The 22,742-nt window shown below is 46.8% G+C and overlaps 1 long non-coding RNA gene and 1 other non-coding gene across 2 annotated transcripts in view; both read left to right on the top strand.

The window, feature by feature from the left end:
- The window catches only part of LOC149870631 (uncharacterized), a 127,052-nt gene that overhangs the window by 18,024 nt on the left and 86,286 nt on the right, over positions 1-22,742 (top strand). The gene's annotated exons all lie outside the window — the stretch shown is intronic.
- TRNAT-UGU (transfer RNA threonine (anticodon UGU)) lies at positions 20,037-20,109 on the top strand. Its single transcript has one exon. It is a non-coding gene; the product is annotated as a tRNA-Thr (tRNA).

Genomic DNA, 22,742 nt, shown 5'->3' on the forward strand with positions numbered 1-22,742 from the left:
AGTGGTTGACTCTACAGTCTAATAGGTAGGGAATTCCCTGGCATTTTAGGGGAATAAGGACCATGCTTCTATCAGATATCAGCAAAGGAAATATTCCTTTACCATTCCAAGGAAATATTCTGTATCTGTGAAAGGTGCAGCCTCTGTTTAACAGGATAACTGAGATGGGATGAGGGAATGTTTACCCAGGATGGCTGGTACAGTGTTGCAAAATTTAGAAAACTACAAAGAACCAATAAGAGAACCTTGATGAAAAAGGATAATTAAACCAAAACCAAATCTCAAACGTACACATTTCTATTAAATGTAGCATTCTCCCAACTTACAAACTGGCAGAGAGCAGAGCCTGTCAACTAGACCTTTTTTATCTGTGCCTAGAGCTAGAAAAAGGTTATGACAGAATGGCAGAGTACAGAGAAAACTGCTAAATTGAATATAAAAAAACAAGAGTGTTACATTATTTCTTCTGAGAAGGATTGTGTATATGTGTGCAGTGGTAGGGAGACTGGTTTTTTGTTTACAAGTGGCTAAGATTACAGTGTGAGCAAACAAAGTATGTTCTTGGAACACTGTATCAGAAAATTTCTCAATGAGAATTCCAGAAAAGCCAAGATGTTAAGCAGATGTATTTTCTTCCAGACCTAAACCATTGGACATTCAGTTCAAAGTTTGGATTGGCAAAAAATCTCTAATATATCCAGTTAATTGCTTTTAGACCAACTATAACAAAACAGTAACCCTTGCCTGTACTGATGGTACATATACTGGAAACTACTGAGAAGGTAATCTGTACCCTAATGTACCTTCAGGGAATGTGTACTGCTCACGTATTTGCTCAACTATGACATTTCAGCATTGACTTTTTTTTTTAATTAAGGAACATTCCTGCTCACAGAAAGCTTAAAATGTTGCTCCAACTCCTCCCACATACTACTTGCAGGAAGATACCGTATGGGAGGAAACAGAGACTGAAAAAGATTGCAAGGTTCCTCTCATGTTGATTTCCTAGAATCATCCCTTTCCGAAGCAATGGCCAGAGATTTTGCCTTCAAATTCTTGGCTCATGTAGACAGATAGAAAAATACAACTTTATATTAACATTCTGTTTTGCATGTTGGCAGTTTTCTTGGAAACGTACTATATAAAAATGTAACTTATATAATTTACTAATTCCTTTCTGTACTTTATTCCTTGAGACCATGTTTGCAGCATTCACTGACATAAATTGTTGTGCAATTGCCTTATTATTTTGAATAACTGTGAAGGCAGGAGGATAATTTTGGCAAGATCATGCAAGGAACAGTCCTAGCTAGCTATGTGGGTGCATTAGGGATGAACTCACTTTAAAATGAAAATAGTATGTGTGCAAGACTAAAAATGAAAAAAATTACACAATTCCTTAACCTTAGAGTAAATTACTAGCCACCAGCATGAGATACTTTGCTTGGTATTCACCGCATGAGAAAGTACTTATGACATACTTGGATATAATATTGCCAGTGTTTGAAGAAATATGTTTCATTGATATGACAAATACTATTTTTTAATTGACTGAGCTGGGTGAGTGTACTCATGTGCATTTCCCAGCATGATCCTCACTTCAGCTCCAAAAAATTGTACTGCATAGGGCCACTTGGCTGAATTTTAATTAGGAAATATATTAAACATACCTAAACAGATAGATAAAAAACATACTAAAGTGTGCAAGCAGTTTGTGAAGAGTGTGAGAAATCCTGTCTTTATCCAAAGAAGAGCTATAACCTAAGCAATGGCTGTGAAAGCTTCTCTTCACTGTTTTAATGTACTTTCATGTCAGGACCAGTTCCAACTGAGAAGGTGGCTTAAGCCCATTTACATTCTGCTTTCTTTTACAAACATTACCTATTCTGGATTTTGTGATGCAGTTAACTTAGCTTTATCAGTTTAATTGCATGAGTCATCTTCTTCTTGTGTTCTGTCACCATATTCAAATTTGAGTCCAAAAACGTGTGGATGACATGAAATTATGGGATACAGTAAACACACTAGTGGGAAGGGATTGAATCCAGGCAGACCTGGACAGGTTGGAAGAGTGGGTAGAAAAGAATAGGATGGAGTTCAACAAAGACAAGTGCAAAGTGCTGCATCTAGGAAGAAAGAGTCACCAACACATCTATAGCCTAGGAGATGACCTTCTCAGCAGCACAACAATGGCAGAAAGGGATCTCAGAGTCATAGTTGACTCCAAGATGAACACGAGCCATGAATGTGACAATGTAATCAGTAAAGCTAACCACACTCTATCATGCATTACCAGGTGCTTCATGAACAGTTTCAGGGTGGTGATACTTCCACTCTATGAGGCATTGGTCAGGCCGCAGTTGGAGTACTGGATCCAGTTCTGGGTGCTGCACTACACGGGGGATGTGGATTACCTTGAGAGGGTCCAGAGGAGGCCCACTGGATGGAGTAGGGTCCATCCAGGAGGTGCATTCCTGGATACCTTCACCCAATGAATATTAATAGCCCCCACTTACTAGAATTGTCCCATTAGACACTAGGGGCACATATCTACAAGTGGGGCATTCTAGTTGTGATTGCAACACTTTTCTGTGTATGGCTGTCAGTGTTTCATCTAGTGGCTATGTTGTAAAGAACAGAATTTTCTATAATTTTAGTTTATTGGGAGCTGAATTATGGCCATATAGTGAGTGCCTTTGATCTTCGATATGCCAGGTGTGTTTTATTTTGCTTGTCCCTGCTCTCCTGGGACACATCCTGATGAGTGCCCCTGCTGAACACCATACATACCACACATATAGGGATTCCCTGCATTGTTAATTTGCAGTGCAGGTTTTTTTAACCCCAAGACATCTCCAGGTCAAAAAAACCCCATGATGCACATGGTGGCTGTGTGCACTGCTAGAAACCGGTGCCTGGCTGGCTGGAGCCCCCAGACTGCCATGGCTGCAACTCCCAGAGGCCTCAGGATCCTAGGTAAGGCTGCTGGGGTTCTGGCCCTAGCCTCCCCTATCCCACCCAGGGCAACATGCCAATCACCAGAGTGCATGTGCACAGATATTTTCTGGGGACAAGCAGCAGTTGCACATATTGTTCAGCTGCTCTTTGTCCCTGGGGAAATACACATTCCCACTTGTGGATATGTGCCCCTAGTGTCTAATGGAACAATTCTAGTATGTGTGGGCTATTGATGTTCATGGGCTATTGATGTTCATTGCGTTAAGGCATCCAGGAATGCACCTGAAGTGTGTTTAGCACATTGTCTAGTTTCTTTGCATGTGCCAATCTTTCCCAAACTAGGAGTGTGTATAATTTGTAATCCAGTCATTGTTGGATTGGCCCCCCATTTGGAGTTGAAGAGCTTCTTTAATATGTTATTCCTGAAACAAACTTTAAACTTGATTTTCTACATGTGCTTTATATGAAAACATGCTGCCCCAGACGGGACTTCTTGTGTCGTTCCTGGGAGCTCTGCCTTCCTGGTTGTTGGCTGCTTTCCATCCGATCCTGCTTGACACCGTGGGTGTTTGTTCTCCTTCATCGCCAACCCCACTCTCGCCTGCCACAACTTGCTGTTTTCCCAGTGGGCGAGGCTAGTTCAAAGGTCCCTTGGCAGCCCGGGTTTGGCCCACTGGTTGCACACGGGGCTCCGCCATCCCTACACCCCGGCCTCACGCCACCTATAGGCTACACGTGCCCATACCTGCTCTGTGCTACTTCTGCAAGCTTCCAACACGTCATTCATACTCGATCCCACCTCAATGTTTGCCCCTTCACCTAAACCTACATCGGTGCCTCAGTCGCACTATCTGCATACCCCACGCCACACGCCCTTCACCCTGTGAGACCGTCCACACTCAGAGTCACCGATATTCTCCCAGCCTCGCTGTCCCTCCACCAGATCCCACTTAACCCAAATGGGGTGGGGAAGGGATGCCCCTTTAACTGCTCTGAGGCTGCTCCGCTCCTATTCCTTTAACATGTGGCTGCTGCTCTTGGCGGCGATCCCGCCCTGGTCTCCCTTCAGCCAGGTGATCAGCAATCCTTCGCCCCTCTTCAATGTGACTTGCACCCAGCATTTACTTCAGGGTCCTCCTGGGTCGTCCCGACCCCTAGCCGCTCACCCAATCCACCGCTCCTGTGGCCATCCGCAGACGTCCCTGTCGTCATGCGTCTCTTAGGGATCACTGCTCCCTCCGACACGCCTGTTTGCTGATCCCCATCCCGGAGTTTCCTTGCCATCGCTGGCTCCACCCGCGTCTGGGTTCCTGAGCTCCCCGCTGCCTCTGGAGTGGCAGCCGCCATTTTTAAATCCCCCGGCTGGCATCCGACGCTGCTGTCAGCTGCTGGCCGCAACTGTACAAAGATGCGGCTAACGAGCCACGCGGATTCTCCCTCTGGCTCGACGTTTCTCCTGCCCTGGGCTTCAGGTAAGTGTCTCCTGTTACCTCGTGCCCCGTGACATAACCCCCCCGCCAGCTGCCTTGTAGCGGTTCCCAGGATCACGTTTCGTCCGTACCTGCTCCTTGTTGAGGAAATTGCCTGCTTCGGTGTTCCCTGTCGAGGCTCGCATCATCACCACACCTAGAGAGAAAATCGGCGGTTACGTTATCCTTCCCCAGACAGTACTCAATATTGAAGGATTGCAGTGCCAACGCCCACCGTATTATGCAGGCGTTATCCGTCTTGGCCGTACTAAGCCATTTTAATGGGGCATGGTCGGTGATGAGTGTGAATTCTCGCCCCAGTAAGTAATAGCGAAAGTGCTCCACCGCCCATCGGATTGCTAGGCACTCCCATTCGATGGTCGCATACCTGGTTTCGGCAGGTAATAGCTTTCGACTGGTGTAAGCTACGGGTCGGTCCACTCCTTCCTCCCGCTGCGTTAACACGGCCCCCAGTGCCACCAACGAAGCGTCTGTCTGTAATGAAAATGGTTTTCCAAAGTCAGGGGTGTGTATTAGTATGTTGTCACACAAGGCCCCTTTTAATGCTTGGAAGCTGCGTAACATAACCTTATTCCATTGAAGCCCTTTTTGTCTTGATCCCTTTAAGGCTTCTGAGAGAGGTGCCACTAGCTTAGAGAACCAGGGTACAAATCGGCAATAATAATTTACCAAGCTGAGGAAGGATCATAACTGCTTGGTTGTGCGTGGGGCTTGAAACGACCGAATGGCCTGGACTTTATCTTCTAACAGCCTTATGGTCCCCTGACCTACCAGAAACCCTAAGTACTTGGTATACTTATGTGCTACGGCACATTTCCGTGGTGTTGTGGTTAAGCTTTAGCTCAGATAGCACCCTTCGGAGTGCCTGGAGATGCTGACCCCATGACGAGGTGAACACTACTATATCGTCTATGTATGCCAAGGCGTACTTTGTGTGGGGTGCCAGAAGTCAATCCATCAACTGCTGAAATGTCGCCGCGGCCCCATGCAATCCGAATGGCATTTTAACAAATTCGTATATCCCCCATGGGGTTCCAAAGGCGGTCTTATGGCGGTTTTCGGGTCTTATTGGGATTTGCCAATATCCCTTGGCAAGGTCCAAAGTAGATATATATCGAGCCGCCCCAATGCGTTCTACTAGTTCCAACACTCTGGGCATGGGAAAAGCATCAAATGTGGCCACCTCATTCACCTTCTGATAATCCATGCAGAGTCTTAAGGTCCCGTCGGGTTTCCGGATTGGTACCAGGGAGCTTCGCCAGGGGCTCCGTGAAGTTGTAATGATGCCTAGGGCTTGCATCTTTTCTACCTCCCTATGTACCTCCTCATTAAGGTGATGCGGTATAGGTCGCCAGCGATCTCTTACGACTACTCCCGGTGGCGTCTGAATTGTGTGAAAGGTGTTCTTAACCCACCCTGGATCCTCAGAAAAGACTCCTTGGAATTCTTTTAGCAAGTCAGTCACCTCCTGCTTCTGGAGCAGGGTAAGCTCATCGCTTACCTTGATAGCCTGCCAGGGCTCCATCCCGCCTATCTCCCGTGCCTCAGTCCATGGCTCCTGATCCTTGACCATCTCTGCTGTAAATGCCACCCATCCTTCAGGTTGTTTCCATTCACGGAGTAGATTGACATGATAGATTTGCTTTGCCTTCATATGCCCCGGTTGATACACCTCATAGTCTACCGGACCAACCTGCCTCACAATTTCAAATGGCCCCTGCCATTGTGTCAACATTTTACTCGACGAGGAGGGTAACAAAACCAATACCTTCTGCCCTGGTTGAAACCCCCTTTCTTTTGTTTGAAGGTCATATTGGTCTTTCTGAGTTTGTTGAGCCTGTTTTAAGTTACCCATCACTAACTCCCTAGCCTGTTGAACATGGCGCTGGAAGTCTTGCTGGTATTTCGAGGGGCTGGGGACGTCCCCAGGGCCCTGCTCCCAATCCTCCCTGAGGATTTGTAGCAATCCTCTCGGTTGATGACCCAGCACTAACTCAAAAGGGGAATACCCCAGAGATTCTGATGGGGCGTCCCTCAACACAAATAGGACCAGCGGGAGCAGTAGGTCCTAATGTTGGGGGTCGCCTTGCATACATCGCTGCAACATCCTCTTCAAGGTTCCATTCAGTTGTTCCACCAACCCGTTAGTTTGTGGGTGGTAGACTGACGTCCTCAGTTGTTTAATCCTCAGTGTCTGGCAGACCCCTCGTAGAACCCCTGACATAAAGGTCCGTCCCTGATTTGTCAATATTTCCTGTGACACCCCCATTCTAGATATCCATTTTACCAACTCTTCCGTGATTCAGGGCGTCGTTCCCGACCGGAGAGAGACAGCATCAGGGTATTGGGTGGCATAATCAACCAACACCAAAATATACTGGTACCCGTTCCTGCTGCACGGCAGGGCCCCCATGACATCCATGGCTATGCGGGAGAATGGGAGATCTATAATTGGCATTGGTCTCATGGGTGCTCGTGGAGGTTGGTCTTCCCTGTTTTTTTGACAAATCGGACACTCAGCACAGCGGCGGGCTATATAGTCTCCCAACCTCGGCCAATAGAACCATCGAGTTATTTTATTTATCGTGCGATCCCTCCCCATGTGGCCTCCCATGGGTGTAGCATGGACCAATTGCCACACTGCCTTACGGAAACATCGGGGTACTGCCAACTGAACTTGGCTCCCCCCCCCCCCCTTCCTTGGGTGTCACTCAATATAAGAGGTGATTCCTTACCTCAAAGTGACACCTTGAGCTGGAAGGTGGAGCTGGTGGCTATGTTGTGTCCGTGGCCTGGGTCCACCAGTCCTGTAGCTCTGGGTCCTCTTCTTGAGCTTGTCAGAATTAGGGCCCACTGGCGACATCTCTCCAATCAACCTCTTCTGTGTCCCTTTCACTGTTGGTGTCCTCTCCTCCTTCGGTGTCACCAAACCAACCCTCTCTCTGTGTCATCGCTTTATGTGTGATCTCAACGTCGCGTACTCTCTCTAAAACCTCATACAGCGGGGCCCAATCCCACCCCAGTAACATCTCACAGGCTAAGCGAGGGGCCAGGCCTACCACCAATTCCCCTCGGTAATTCATGACCTTAAGATGTACTCTAACCCCTCGAAGGGTCTGTGTCTCGCCATGAAGGCACAACACCCGTACAGGTTCCATTGGGCTGGCAGGAATACCGGACACCAGATCTGCCCTTATTAAGGACTGCGCACATCCGGAATCTAACACAGCTCAGACCAAGCGTTTCTCAATCCGTGCGCTCACCACCGGCCGCTCCCAAACAGGGTTGCCTTCCCCCATCCCGAAACTGCAGTCCATTGGCTCCCCGGTGGTCTGCTCTCCAGGGAAGTCCCTCATGCTCCTTGAGCTCTCTGGTGGCTGCGTTCTCTCTGCCACCCATCCAGGGCACTCCCGGGCAAAGTGCCCCACTCTACCGCAGTGGTAACACATCATGTCCCTGCCTGGGAATCGATAGTCAGGTCTACGTTTTTCCACCTCCTGTGGTGCTATCGTCGTCATTGTGGGTCCCCGCTTTTCCCTGGGGTAATGCCATTCTGCTCCTGCAAAAGATTCGGTTAACTTCAATGCTTCCTTGCACATTTCTGGAGCGCGTTGCCGTACCCAGCATTGGGTTCTTTCCTCTAGGTCATTGATGAATTGCTCTAATATAATTTTATCCACCAGGGCCGCTATTGGGCATGTGGCCAGCTTGACCAATTTATCAAAGAGATCCCTAAGTTGTTGTAGCAACACTCTGGGTCGTCTTTCGTCTGGCCCTTTCTTGGCTCTAAAGAGCCTCCGGTAGTGTTCTGAATCAAGCTTGAGGCAGTACAGAATGGCTGCCTTCACTGCCCCATAGTCTTGGGCCTCCTCCCTAGTGAGAGATCAATAAGCTGCTAGGGCCTTGCCCACCACCAAGGCTCCAAGTTGGCTAGCCCAATACCTCTTATCGAGACCTGTCACAATAGCCTGGTGCTCGAAGGCCTCAATATACGCCTCAGGGTCGTCATCAGCTGTCATCTTCGGTATCCCCAGTGCTGTCGCATTATGTTGCACCAATAGCTTCTGTTGCGACACCACAATCTGTGTTAGAGCCTGCAAATTCTGAGCTAGCAGGTCGGCAGGGCCCATTTCTGTTGGTTGCATCCCGAACTGTCGTACTTCTCCGGATTCCCTGCCAATGCACCACGCTGTCCCAGACAGGCCTTCTTGTGTCATTCCTGGGAGCTCCGCCTTCCTGGTTGTTGGCCACTCCCAGTCCGGTCCTGCTTGACACCATGGGTGTTTGTTCTCCTTCGTCGCCAACCCCGCTCTCGTCTGCCACGACTTGCTGTTTTCCCAGTGGGCAGGGCTAGTTCAAAGGTCCCTCGGTGGCCTGGGTTTGGCCCACCAGTTGCACACGGGGCTCCACCACCCCTACACTCTGGCCTTACGCCACCTATAGGCTACACGTGCCCATACCTGCTCTGTGCTACTTCTGCAAGCTTCCAACACGTCGTTCGTACTCGATCCCACCTCAATGTTTGCCCCTTCACCTAAACCTACACCAGTGCCTCAGTCGCACTATCTGCATACCCCACGCCACACGCCCTTCACCCTGTGAGACCGTCCACACTCAGAGTCACCGATATTCTCCCAGCCTCGCTGTCCCTCCACCAGATCCCACTTAACCTGAATGGGGCGGGGAAGGGATGTCCCTTTAACTGCTCTGAGGCTGCTGCCACTTGGTGGCGATCCCGCCCCAATCTCCCTCCAGCCAGGTGATCCGCGATCCCTCGCCCCTCTTCAATGTGACTTGCACCCAGCATCCTGGCACTTACTTCAGGGTCCTCCTGGGTCGTCTCGACCTCTAGCCGCTTACCCGATCCACCACTCCTGTGGCCATCTGCAGACGTCCCTGTCGTCGTGCGTCTCTTAGGGATCACTGCTCCCTCCAACATGCCTGTTCGCTGATCCCTGTCCCGGAGTTTCCTTGCCATCGCTGGCTCCAACCGTGTCTGGGTTCCTGAGCTCCCCGCTGCCTCTGGAGTGGTGGCTGCCATTTTTAAATCCCCCGGCCAACATCCGATGCTGCTCTCAGCTGCTGGCCACAGCTGTACGAAGATGCGGCTAATGAGCTGCGCGGATTCTTCCTCCGGCTCAGTGTTTCTCCTGCCCTGGGCTTCACCTGTTACCTCATGCCCTGTGACACATGCCATCTAGTGTAATTCCCAGACAGATAGGATTTGAGCAATGGATGAGAGCTATTCCATTTCTACTTAGGTTTTGTCACTTACTAGTATCTTGATTCTGAAGGTGGAAGAGATTATCCTGTGTTTTATTTGGATTGGAGCATAGTTGATTTTTGATGTAATAGTCTGACAACAAATTGAGCACTGATTCCAATTTGGCCTTGACCTGGACGAAGTTCTTAGCATGGGTGGTAGTACACAAATCACCTGCATAAATAAAACTTATTGTGCCTGGGTATATTGTTTGATCATTGGTGTAAAAGTTAAATAATGTAAGTGCAAATATGCTCCATTGAAGTAGGTCATTACTTTGTTTTTGTCATTGGTTTTGCTTCTTACGTAATTCATTGTAGAACTGTCGATTTTCTAGCAAAGATTGTGTTATACTTAATAGTTGCATAGGTGTCCAGTGGTAATGAGCTTGACTCAATAGTACCATGAATCAGATTTGATTTGACCATTGAAATCAAGTTAAAAGGCTTATTTCTGCCAATTTCTTGAACAGTTAAAGTGACTGTAAAATCTATTTTAGGTCCACTGGACAATGTTCTAACACCAGAATTTTCTGGTGTCTAGAAAGGAAATGCTGGTGTTAAAGTATTTGAGAGATAGTCCATGATCAATATCCAAAATGGTAAAATCCTAGCCACCATATACAAAAAATCCACGGGCCAACACACATATCTACACAGAACCAGCAATCACCCTAAAGACACCAATAAAGCTGTACTTTACAGCCAAGCTCTCTGACATCACTGAATGTTAACCAAGGAGAACACCTGTGATTGCCACCTCAAAAATCTCAAAAGACAAAAATACCCAATTACCTGTGGGTGCACATGTCTCACAAGACAATCACTCCCTCTCTGACCTCTCAGTTCTAATCCTCAAAGGGAACTTACAAAACACCTTGAGTAGATGAGCATACGCACTTCACTTCAGAAATCTACTGGATGCAAAAAATCATGGACTCAATAATTTAGACATTGGATTTATGACACAGTACAACTGGCCTGATATCTGTTTCACCAGGTACCTGCCTGAACTTACCATTTACATTTACATACCCCCTCCCCACCCCACATTCCTTCTCTCCACTTCTCCACCCTTTGTTTTCCTAACATCCAGCTATTTACTTTTTCACAGACTGCCTCTTTTCTATTTTGGAGAAGTCATCACTACTGCAGAGTCTCCCTGGCTTGCCCTTAGCATTCCTTCTCCCACTTTTCCCCCTCTATCACCCCTCTCCTTCCATCTCTACCCATTTTTTCCTAATTTCCACCTATTTACATTTTCACTGGCCTCCTGTCACACTTTTAACTTTTTTCATTCCATGGAGATCTCAGAACAACGGCGCTACCTATGCCAGAAGAAGTGTGCTTGTGCCCGAAAGCTTGCAAAGAGCTTTGTTCCAACTATTCAGTTGCTCTAGTAAAAGAGAGCATGTCTACCCAAAGAACCTTGACTGCCTGAAATTTACTGCAAGTTTTATCCTGTTACACAGCTTTGTTTGACATAATTTCACAACCTCTCCCCTTCAATAAATGTCAGCTATTTTACTTTATATATTTTTTTTTCTAGCTGCAACATTTGAAAAGAAACAGAGAAACATGAAATGGAGTTGACTGAGAGACATATTTTTTATATTCCGTTGCTTGTGATTTTTGTTAAATTGACTGAACGTCCAGAGAAGACACTGTAGGAATTTGCTTATTCATGATTTTTGAGCAATAAATGTGGAAATCTTTTAGCAGTACCATTTTTATGCTAACAAAGGGCTAACAATTGATTCCACAGGGGCATAAAAGCAACATTTCTGCAATAAATAGTTTATTATTTCGTTAATGCTTCCCCTGCAAACCAGAAGTGGAATAGTGATATTTAGAGTGGGTCTGTACAGCATCTCTATGTATGCCATGTAGAGATACCCAAGTTAGCATTAAACAATTTAGGTTTGTCATAAGAAACAGTATAGCTATGTTAGTGCTGCACCATACTTTGGCTAATTAGCTCAGATGAGATGGTGCCAATGTATGCAAAGGGAAAATTTCTTTGTGTATGTATTTAAATAAACCATAAAGATTTCATTTTGGAATTTGATCTTTATATTTGAGATAAGTACAGACAAATGATAGGAGATTGATAATAATTAAATTACTTAGATTAGTTGCTTGTTTTTATGGATTACCATTTTAGTCATATAAGTTTTTGGAATGCCCCTAACGTACTGCCTCTTTATATTGAGCTGAGAACAAAAGTATTTTAATTTAGTAATCCTGCTGTGTGCTATCTCTCTGGGTTATGCTGAAAAATTAATATAGCTTAGTGAACAATATGATTTTTGTACTTTTTCCTCATGTGTAAAGGAAGTTTGGAAATCTCTGTTCACAGGTGTATGCTGTAGTCAAGTCACTTTAACCTTTTACCTTGTATTGAAAAGAGTAATTTAGAAGTTTATTGCATCTACTCCACATAAATGATCACTTTGAATTATTGATCAGTTTATTAAAACTCTACACTGTATCTTTAATATATAACAAATATTAAATTCCTCAACTAGGAAGTTTATGGCTGCATTAAACATACACATATAATAACTGGGAAATGAAAATAAATTCTTGTCTAGGACTTGACTTTTAGTAATGACAGATTAGGAAAAACAATCCCCATGGACCTAACCCAGACCCACCTGTGTCACTATACCTACGGTGGGTTTTGGACTAGAGACTATCTGAAAAAAATGTGTCTCATTCTTTATTTCCCATTGAAATGAGTTATACAAAGCCACTGAAGAACAGGCAGAGTAATTTAGGCCCCCTCTATGCATTACAGGTACTGTGCAATTACTTGGTTAATTGTGCAATTACCTTAAGACTAGCTACACATGCAAAGTAGCTATCATACCATAAAAAGCTCCAACCAGCTCTAAAGTTAGAACTTGAAAATGTATACTAACTCTGTAGCTGGTTGCTATCGAACTTTAATTTGCATGTGTAGCAAGGTCTCCTAGTCGCAGGAGTGCACCATGCTCACCCAAGACTGGGAGTCCCCACAACTAAGGGGACTCTCAGCCCCAGCAGCTGCCAGGTCTGGGTCCCAGTAGCACAAAGACCCAGAGTTCAGTTGCTGTGGACATGGGGTGTGGGACACAGCTGGGAGCATGGCTACCCCAGGGATGCATGAAACCCCTGGGGATGAGGAATCATGGTTGCTATGATCTCCTAGGCCTGGGGCATCATGGCTACCATGATCTCCTAGACTTGGCAGTGTGTGAAACCCCTGAGTCTGTGGGATCATGGCTGCTAAGATCTCCCCGGCTCAGGGGTGCGTGAAACCACTTGGGCCTGGGAGATTGCAGCAGCCATTATCCCCCAATGCTGTGGGTACATGGGGCACTCCCATGGCCTCAATTGAGGGGGCTTCCAGCTGCAGGAGCTTGCTTCTTGCCAGTGCAGTAGGAACCCAGGGTCAGACTCCCCCTGCACTGGCAATAAGGCACAATGAGATCTAAAGCATGATACCACAGTCATGCCTCCTGCCATGCCTTTGTAGTGTAGCAGGAGGTACGATTGTGTGGACATTAGATCCTATCTCACCTTTACCTGAACATGTGGAGGGGGCCTAAGAAATTACATATGGACCACTGGTTATTATTATTCATTATAATTTATTTTGAGGCCTTTTGGGGGCTATTTGCATTTGAAAAATGCAATGTTATTTACTAATATTTGAATAATCCCCACAACTCTTTTAAATTCATAAATAATGTGTCAGCTTTGTACATGTAGTCTTAATCTTACCATGGTCTCTAACTATACTTCCAGAAGCTAACTCAGTTGCTTTAAAACAGGCTAACAAATAGCCAGATAGCTAACCTATTTAGTGATCAAAGTTATAAGTTATATCTGGAAGATATACTAGCCTAAATTATCCATGGAATGAATATATTTAAAACCATGACCTTTTTTATTAGATAAATTTTTACAAAACTTACTGTGAATAGTACAGTACAGGAATTTTTCCCAGATAAGGATTTAGCCTAGTTTTCTGTTAGCATATAATTTACCAGAGTTTGTAATATACATGGCTTACTACAATTGGTAAAAAATTATAGGAAGGAAAACACCATTGCTAACTTTGGGCTATATGTACAAAAAGGGTAGAGATCGCCATAGATTCAAACCTCAGGTTCATTATGTGATCTTCAGAACTGTGAAGGGCATAGTTCAGACATAGTTACATAACCAAGATCAGTGTTTCCAAAGCAGTCCATTTTTTTTTAAAGATAATCCCTCTTTTGATTGAAGATTTTGACTTCCGCTATAAATATTAGCAGGCACCTTGATGCTGAGATAATGAAATATGTGAAGAAATATATAATGCATGAATTAGAACTTGGGCTTTACCTGCCACTTCTCCTATGCTTCAAATGTCCACTGATGAGAGTAGAACTTTAGGGTATACAAAAAATACAAAGCCTAAAATATAAACACATGAGAGTAAATTTATTAATGTGGCAAACAGAAGACATACTACATACATGTTCTGTTACAATCAGTCTTAAATTACTACCTTTGCCATACCAGTTTTTATAGTTCTGCAGAATAATATAGTGATCATTATTTTCCAATACTTTTCAGATCATGGTAAGAGATAGTTTCCTCTTTGTTAGTCATAAAAATTAAAAGTAGGTTTGTAATTTTAGTTTAGTTGAATTTGGAAATCACTCTTGCATGTAAGTGATGAAAGAACACCAGTTAGGAACAACGTCACCAAGTTTGTCCTTAGGAATAAGTTCAGTTTTTCCAAGCTCACTCCTGCCCACACACTAAGCTGGTTCTCTGCAATGAAGCATGCTTTTATCTGCCCTTAATAGCACCTTGCATTTGGAGAAAGTGAAATAACGCACCCATTACTATTTTGGGAAATTTTCTTTGTAGGTCAGTTTGGAGCTATGATTTCATTGTATAGCAAGATATCCTATTTTGTTTTTATTTGTTAAGCTTCTCCCAACCAAGAAGCAACATCCCATTGTGCTGGATACTGTCTAAATACAGAAGCAAAAAGACAGTCTACACCCCCAAAGCATTTGTAGTGTAAGTCTAGTAAGTCTGTGTAGACTATGGGTTAAATCGTATTCAACCTCTAAAGTTCCTAAACAGGACTTGAGGTGACTAATTGAAAAGGAACAATCTAAATTGATGCCACTGACTAGCAACAAAACCACTCAGGTATTTCAGTTTTTTAACACTTCCATTTTGCCCTAAAAAACAAACAAGACGAGCAGAGAATTACATCCAAGCCTGCTCCCCCTCACTCGGTGGGGTCACAGGAGGGCCGTATGACTGCCAGCAGGGCCAGGAGGGTGCCGCTGTGTTTCAGGGAGACCGGGGCAGTTCAGGGTCATGGTTGGGTGAAGGCAAAGAAGCATAAGTAACTATAATAGTTTGTTGCAAACAATAAAACCTCATGGTTTCCTGGCTTCCTGTGTCTGCCTCTGTATCCACTTTTACATTGCTTGGTTGCAGTGTAAGGGTGGATACGCAAAGATGGAGTTTGTTCATTGTTTGGGTTCATTTCACTCTGTTCATGTTTCCTGCTGCTTGCTGCATGGTGCCAAGTGGGGAGAGGTGGGCAATCTCTCTTGCACAAGTACACGGGGGTTCCAGAGGTAAAGAGGGGGGCTGCATGGGTGGGTTGCAACACCATTTTGCAAAGGCTGGTGTCACGCCACCTTTGGTAAGTGACACTTGACACTTGTCTGTGCCCTGAGGGTGGCAGGGTCATCCCTAGGGAGGTGTGAATATAAGCAACTGCCCTGGCCACAGCGCTTTGTGGACCCCAGAGAGATGGGTGGGGTGGATGGGACAACTCCTCAGTGCCACTGCCAGCCTCTCATCCGGATGCTCACTCCCTTCCCTGCTGCTGCCGCTGTGGCATGCAGAATCAGCTCTGCTCAGGGGAAGGGGCTAATTTGCCCAAGGCCCTGCAGCAGTGGTGTACTGTGGGTGTCTCTGGGGCCAGGGGAACATGCCCAGGGTGCTGCTGCCCTTGCTCCTATATGGGGACAAGACACTTTCTCTGGTGGTTTTGACAGTGGCGGGGGAGTGCTGGCACCCCTCTCACACATGCCAATTGCACCCCTCCGCATCTGTGCCGGGGTGGCTGCACCACTTGCTGCCATTGGTATGCCACTGCCCTGCACCCTGATAGGGTCATCTCTGGTTTTGCGGGATGCATTGTTTAGTTCAAATTTATTGTAAACGGGCCTGGTGGAATTTTATGGGTGTGAAGGAAGGTATGCAAGGTGCACAAGAGGCAATACAAATTCTGATGCTTTTTCTACTCAGAGGCTGGTGGTGGATGGGTCATATTCGACCTGGGGAGAAGTGGGCAGCGGAGTCCCTCAGGGCTCAGTCCTTGGGCCCGCACTGTTCAATCTCTTTATCAGTGATTTGGACGACGGGGTGAAAAGCACCGTGTTTAAATTCTCTGATGATACCAAAATTTGGGGTGAGGTGAGCACGCTAGTAGGGAGGGAAAGACTGCAGCAAGACCTGGATAGGTTACAGGGGTGGGCTAGCAAAAACAGGATGCGCTTCAACACTGACAAGTGCGGGGTGCTGCACTTGGGCAGTAGTAACCAGCAGAACACTTATGAGATGGGAAACTCCCTTCTTGAGAGCAAGGAGGCAGAAAGGGATCTTGGAGTCATTATTGACTCCAAGATGAACATGGGCCGACAATGCAAGGTCACGGTTGGCAGGGCTAACTGGACCTTGTCGTGCATCCACAGGTGCATCTCTAGCAGGAACAAGGAGGTGATCCTCCCCCTCTATGTGGCACTGGTCAGGCCACAGCTGGAGTACTGTGTCCAGTTCTGTGCGCCCCACTTCAGGAGGGATGTGGACAACATGGAGAGGGTCCAGAGGAGGGCCACCCGCATGATCTGGGGACTACAGGGAAGACCCTACAATGAGAGACTGCAGGACCTGAACCTGTTCAGTCTTCACAAGAGAAGGCTGAGGGGGGACCTGGTGACAGTCTATAAACTCACTAGGGGGGTCCAGAAGGGTTTGGGAGAGACCTGGTTTCCCCTAGCACCCCCTGGCATAACAAGGAATAACGGCCGTAAGTTGTTGGAGAGTAGGTTTAGATTAGACATCCGTAAGAACTACTTGACAGTTAGGGTGGCTAGGATCTGGAACCAACTTCCAAAGAAAGTGGTGCTGGTTCCTACCCTGGGTGTCTTCAACAGGAGGCTTGATGCCTACCTAGCTGGGATCTTTTGAGCCCAGTTTTTTCTCCTACCCTGGCAGGAGGTCAGACTTGAAGATCTATAAGTTCCCTTCCAACCCTACATCTATGATTCTAAGATTCTATCCTCCCTTCCTCCTGTTTCTAGATCCCCTTCCACTGCTATCCACAGGCTGATCGATCCCTGTTGGTGTGACAAGAGGCAGAAAGAGAAAGGAAGAAAGAGAAGATGAAGAGGATGACACCACTTCCTTCAGGATTCTCTCAACAACTGAACTATTAGGCATTATAATTATAGTTGACTTTCATCCGGATGTATATAGAATTATAATGTAATAACAGGTAATACTAATAATAGGAGTCAATAATACTAAGTCCAATAGTAATATATTAATAAGAGTTGGTAGTAATAGTAATATTAATAATGATTTATTAATGGTCAGTAATAATTGTGACAGTTGAATTCCGTATCACAGCATTTCAAAGCAGGTAGATCTGCCTTATCACCCTGCACACATCACACATATCCTGGGTCTCCACCATATATATATAGCCAATGTATGATACAGATTTATGACATATAGACTTATAATTACAGTTCAATTCCTTACGACGAGAAAGCAGATATTGAGCGTAAGACAGGTGATTATGTACCCTCCCTGCCTCTTTCCCCATCGTGTGGGGGAGGAAATTTCATAGATTTCATAGACATTAGGGCTGGAAGGGACCTCAGAAGATCATCGAGTCCAGCCCCTTGCCCAAAGGGCAGGAAGTCAGCTGGGGTCATAGGATCCCAGCAAGATAAGCATCCAATTTGCTCTTGAAGGTGTTCAGTGTAGGTGCTTTAACCACCTCCGATGTTCCAGACCTTGGGGGCTCAGACAGTTAAGAAATTCTTCCTTATGTCTAGCCTGAAATGTTCTTGTGGTAGTTTATGACCTTTCGACCTTGTCATCCCTTGGGACGCTCTGGTGAACAAACGGTTCCCCAGATACTGGTGGTCACCCCTATAAACTTACAAGCGGCCATCAGATCACCCCTGAGCCTGCGCTTTTCCAGGCTAAAAAGCCCCACGGCTCTCAGCCTGTCATCGTAAGGTCTGTTTTCCTGACCTCTGATCACGTGCGTGGCTTTTCTCTGGACTGTATCAAGCTTCTCCACATCCTTTTTGAATTGTGGAGCCCAAAACTGGACACAGTACTCCAGCTGCGGCCTCACTAAGGCCAAGTATAAGGGGAGAATGATGTCCCTGGATTTGCTTGAGAAGCATCTGTGGATGCAAGCCAGCGTTTTGGTCACTTTACTAGCCGCAGCATCGCACTGCAGCTCATGTTCATTTTGTGGTCAATGATGACCCCCAAGTCTCTTCTGTAGTACTAGCCAGCGTAGCACTGCTGAGCCTATAAGGATGCTGCAGATTTTTCTTCCCAAGGTGGAGAACCTTGCATTTTTCAATGTTAAACACCATCAGGTTCTCGTCCACCCATTTGCTGAGCCTGTCTAGGTCGGCCTGGATCACTTGCTTGTCTTCTGGCATGGATACTTTACCCCAAAGTTTGGTGTCATTGGCGAACTTGGTCAGTCCACTCCTGATTTCAATGTCCACATCATTAATGAAGATGTTGAACAATATGGGTCCAAGGACAGAGCCTTGGGGGACCCCACTGGTCACAGGACACCATGATGAGTGACTGCCAGCAATTACTCCCCTCTGGGTCTGACTATGGAGCTAATTTCCCAGCCAGTGGATCATGGTGGACCCAAGGCCACAATTGACCAGTTTCGCCAAGAGATGATCATGGAATACCAGATTGAAGCCTTTTTTGAAGTCAAGATATATGACATCAATCTCTTTTCCCTTGTCCAGGTGATAGGTCACCTGGTCATAGAAGGAAATGAGATTGGTCAAGCAAGACCTACCCGCAACAAACCCATGCTGGCTATTCCTTAGGATGCTGGCGTCGGCCAGTCCATTAAGGATGATCTCTTTAATAAACTTGTCTAAGATCTTCCTTAGGATAGAAGTCAGGCTGATAGGCCTATAGTTAGCTGGATCCATTTTCCTCCCTTTCTTGAAGATAGGCACCACATTGGCCTTCTTCCAGTCTTTGAGCACTACACCAGTGCACCAGGAGTTTTCAAAGATCCATGCCAGGGGCTGGGTTATGATGCTTGCCAGCTCCTTGAGTACCCTGCGGTGTAGATTGTCAGGGCCAGCTGACTTGAAGGTATCCCGCTTCTCAAGATGTTCCTTCACAAGGTCAGCATTAATGGAGGGCAGGAGATCTCCCTTACCCGGACCTCTCTGTCCCGTAGTGGGCATGGGCATCCCATGGGACTGATGAAAGACTGACGCAAAGTACCCATTTAATACGTTGGCTTTTTCCTGGGAGTCAGTTGTCAGTTGCCCCATCTGGTTCAGCAGGGGTCCAATGTTGCCTTTGCTTTTCCTCCAGCTCCCCACATATCTGAAAAAGGACTTTTATTGTCCTTGATGCTCAAAGCTAGTTGGAGTTCAGTTGAGGCCTTGGCTTTCCTGGTTTGCTCCCTGCAGGACTGGACCAGTGCAGAATAATCCTCCTTGGAGGTGGATCCTGTCCTCCATCTTTTGTAGGCCTTTCTTTTTAGCTTCAGGAGGTCTGCTAGGTCCCTGGAGAGCCAGGGAGGCTGCTGTGCCCTCTTGCTGCCTTTCCTCTGAGATGGAATAGACTTAGCTTATGCATTGAGGATTGCTGCCTTGAGGAGCAACCACTCTTCTCGAACTCCCCTCTCCCTGGGGTCATGGTCCCACCTCCTGGCTCAAGCTCCTCCCTAGGTCCCTCTATTTCCATGGAGAAGAGATATTTATCCTTCTGCTTTACATACTACCCTTACTGAACTTGTATTTCTTCCTCTACCTGGTTGCTAGCCACAAGTACTGATGAGGGTTCTCTTTTGTGTGCTACTTGTATTGTGGAGGCTTTCTTCACAGGCTGTGGCCTGAGCATCAGCTCAAATATGGTAAGAGTTACACAAGTTCTGCAGATCCATTTCATATGATTCTAGCTGTCCTCCTATTTGCCAGCCTTGTTTGCTGATGAGTGTATTATTGAATTAATGCTGGCTCCATAGCTCAGGGGTTAGAGCACTGGTCTTGTAAACCAGGGGTCGTGAGTTCAAATCTCACTGGGGCCTCAGTGATACTTTTCTAGGCAAGCTGTTTGAGAAAATTATGCTGGCACACATCCAGGAGGGGCCAGCAGGAGACTGCATGCTTAGGGGCAACCAACATGGGTTCATCAGTGGAAGGTCCTGTCAGACCAACCTGGTGGCCTTTTACGATCAGATCACCAGATCATTAGACACAGGGGTAGCAGTGGATATAGTCTTCCTAGACTTCTGGAAGGCTTTTGACACTGTCTCACCCTGTTCTCATCAAGAAACTGGGGGGCTGTGGTGTAGACACCCACACAGTCAAATGGGTAGCCAACTGGCTGGAGGGCCGCACCCAGAGTGTGGTAGTAGATGGGTCCTTCTCAACCTGGAAGGACGTGGGCAGTGGGGTTCCGCAGGGCTCGGTCCTCGGGCCTGCACTGTTCAACATCTTCATCAGCACTTTGGATGAGGGAGTAAAAAGCACCCTGTTCAAATTTGCTGATGACACTAAGATGTGGGGGGACGTGGGAACATTGGAAGGATGCAACAGGCTACAATCAGACCTAGACAGGTTACAAGGGTGGGCAGACAAGAATAGGATGGGTTTCAACACAGAAAAGTGCAAAGTGATGGACCTGGGGAGGAACAACCGACACCATACCTACAGATTAGGGAACTCCCCTCTTGTCAGCACGGAGGCGGAAAGGGATCTGGGGGTCATCATTGACTCCAAGATAAACATGGGCCGGCAGTGTGGAGAGGCAGTAAGGAAGGCCAACCGCACCTTGGCATCTATCCACAGATGCATCTCGAGCAGGTCCAAGGAGGTGATCCTCCCCCTCTATGCGGCACTGGTCAGGCCACAGCTGAAGTATTGCATCCAATTCTGGGCGCCGCACTTAAAGAGGGATGTCGACAGCATGGAGAGGGTCCAGAGGAGGGCCACTCGTATGATCAGGGGACAACAGGGCAGGCCCTAGGAGGACAGGCTGCTGGACCTGAACCTGTTCAGCCTCCAAAAGAGAAGGCTGAGGGGGGAATCTTGTGGCCTGTTATAAACTAGTCAGGGGGGATCAGCAGGCATTGGGGAAGTCACTGTTTCCCCGAGCACCACCAGGAGTGACCAGGAATAACGGTCACAAGCTGGCAGAGGGTAGATTTAGATTAGATATCAGGAGGTGCTACTTCACAGTCAGGGTGGTTAGGGCCTGGAACCAAAAGAAGTAGTGCAGGCTCCTACCCTGGGGGTGTTTAAGAGGAGGTTAGAGGAACATCTTGCTGGGGTCATTTGACCCCAGTATTCTTTCCTGCCATGGCAGGGGGTCGGACTAGATGATCTGCTCAGGTCCCTTCCGACCCTATAAACTATGAAATTATGAAACTATGAATTGTAATTAGAGGATTGTTGCTGGCCACAAATGCAGAGTCTTTCTTCTTGATTGCTGGCCAAGACCTCTAGCAAATTCTGTCCTGGGGTAGTAGGCCCAGGACTGTGGGTTCTTCTCACCACTTGCCCACCTCTGCACCTCTCTGTTGCACCCTTGTAAGTTTTGAATTGTTGGTGGCCATATAGGAAGCTGTGCTCCAGAGCTATGACCACTGGGGGAAAGCTTCTTGCTGGGGAAAACCCTCCCTGCCTTTCATAGTCTTCTCGCCCTCCTTCTGGTTAGCTATGGCCACTTCAGTGGCAGCAGCTGAGGCTTCTTCACTGACTTTGGCCTGAGTACCAGCTCAATTTCCACAAGTTCTGCAGGCCCACTTCATATAGTCTTCTCACCCTCCGCCTGGTTACTGGCCATGTCCTGGATCAACACAAATTGGACAAGTTCAGCAAGTGCATTTCATTCATTGCTGCAGAGGGCTTGGGGTGCAGGACAGGCCTTCCACTGGAAGCTGAGGCTTGAGTTTCTTTTCTGAATTGTGGATGTCTTCTTTTTGGTTGCTGACCAATACCTTCATGGTCTGGGTAGTAGGCCCAGGCCTGTGGGCTCCTCTCCCCAAATGCCCACCTCTGCCTTACACCTCTCCATTGCATCCTAGTAACTTTTGAATTATTGCTGGCAACAAAGGAAGCTAAGCTGAGTTTTCTTCACTGGCTTTGGTCAGCTTGATTTGCACGAGTTCTGTAGGCCTATTTTATAGTCTTCTTGCCGTCCTCCTGGTTACTGGCCATATTCCAGCAAATTTGGATTGGGGCGCATGTCTTCTGAGACCCACCCACCACTCTGTCTCCTTGAGATTTCTGTGTTCTTGAGTTTCTTCTCCAACTTGCGGAAGGAAGGAGGATTTTAAATAAATAAGGATAACAGAAAGTAGAAAGCCCTCCCCCCCACACACCTTGGGGAGGGCCCTTCCTCCCTGCTTAAGCTTTGTGGCCAGCAAAGATTCCAAAAGCTACAATGTAATGTACAGTAGCATGGCCCAATTCAACCAGCCAACTGAGTCTGGCCATTCATCGCCACCTGAGGGACACCTAGGGGACTGTGCATTGTGGCCCCCACCTGAGGGGGTCCCTTTGGGACCATGTCTAGGGCCTCCCCTTCACCCAGCCATCTTCCTGCTGTGACATGTTCAATAGCCCGGAAGGGGGTGCAGGATGCCTCCCTCCATCTCCCCCACCACACCCACCCATGGCCCGACTCAGCCATCCACTTGAGTCAGGCCATACATCT

The sequence above is a fragment of the Crocodylus siamensis genome, chromosome 2 (assembly GCF_052110815.1).
Source record: "Crocodylus siamensis isolate JL-2025a chromosome 2, ASM5211081v1, whole genome shotgun sequence".
NCBI classification, from domain to species: Eukaryota; Metazoa; Chordata; order Crocodylia; family Crocodylidae; genus Crocodylus; species Crocodylus siamensis.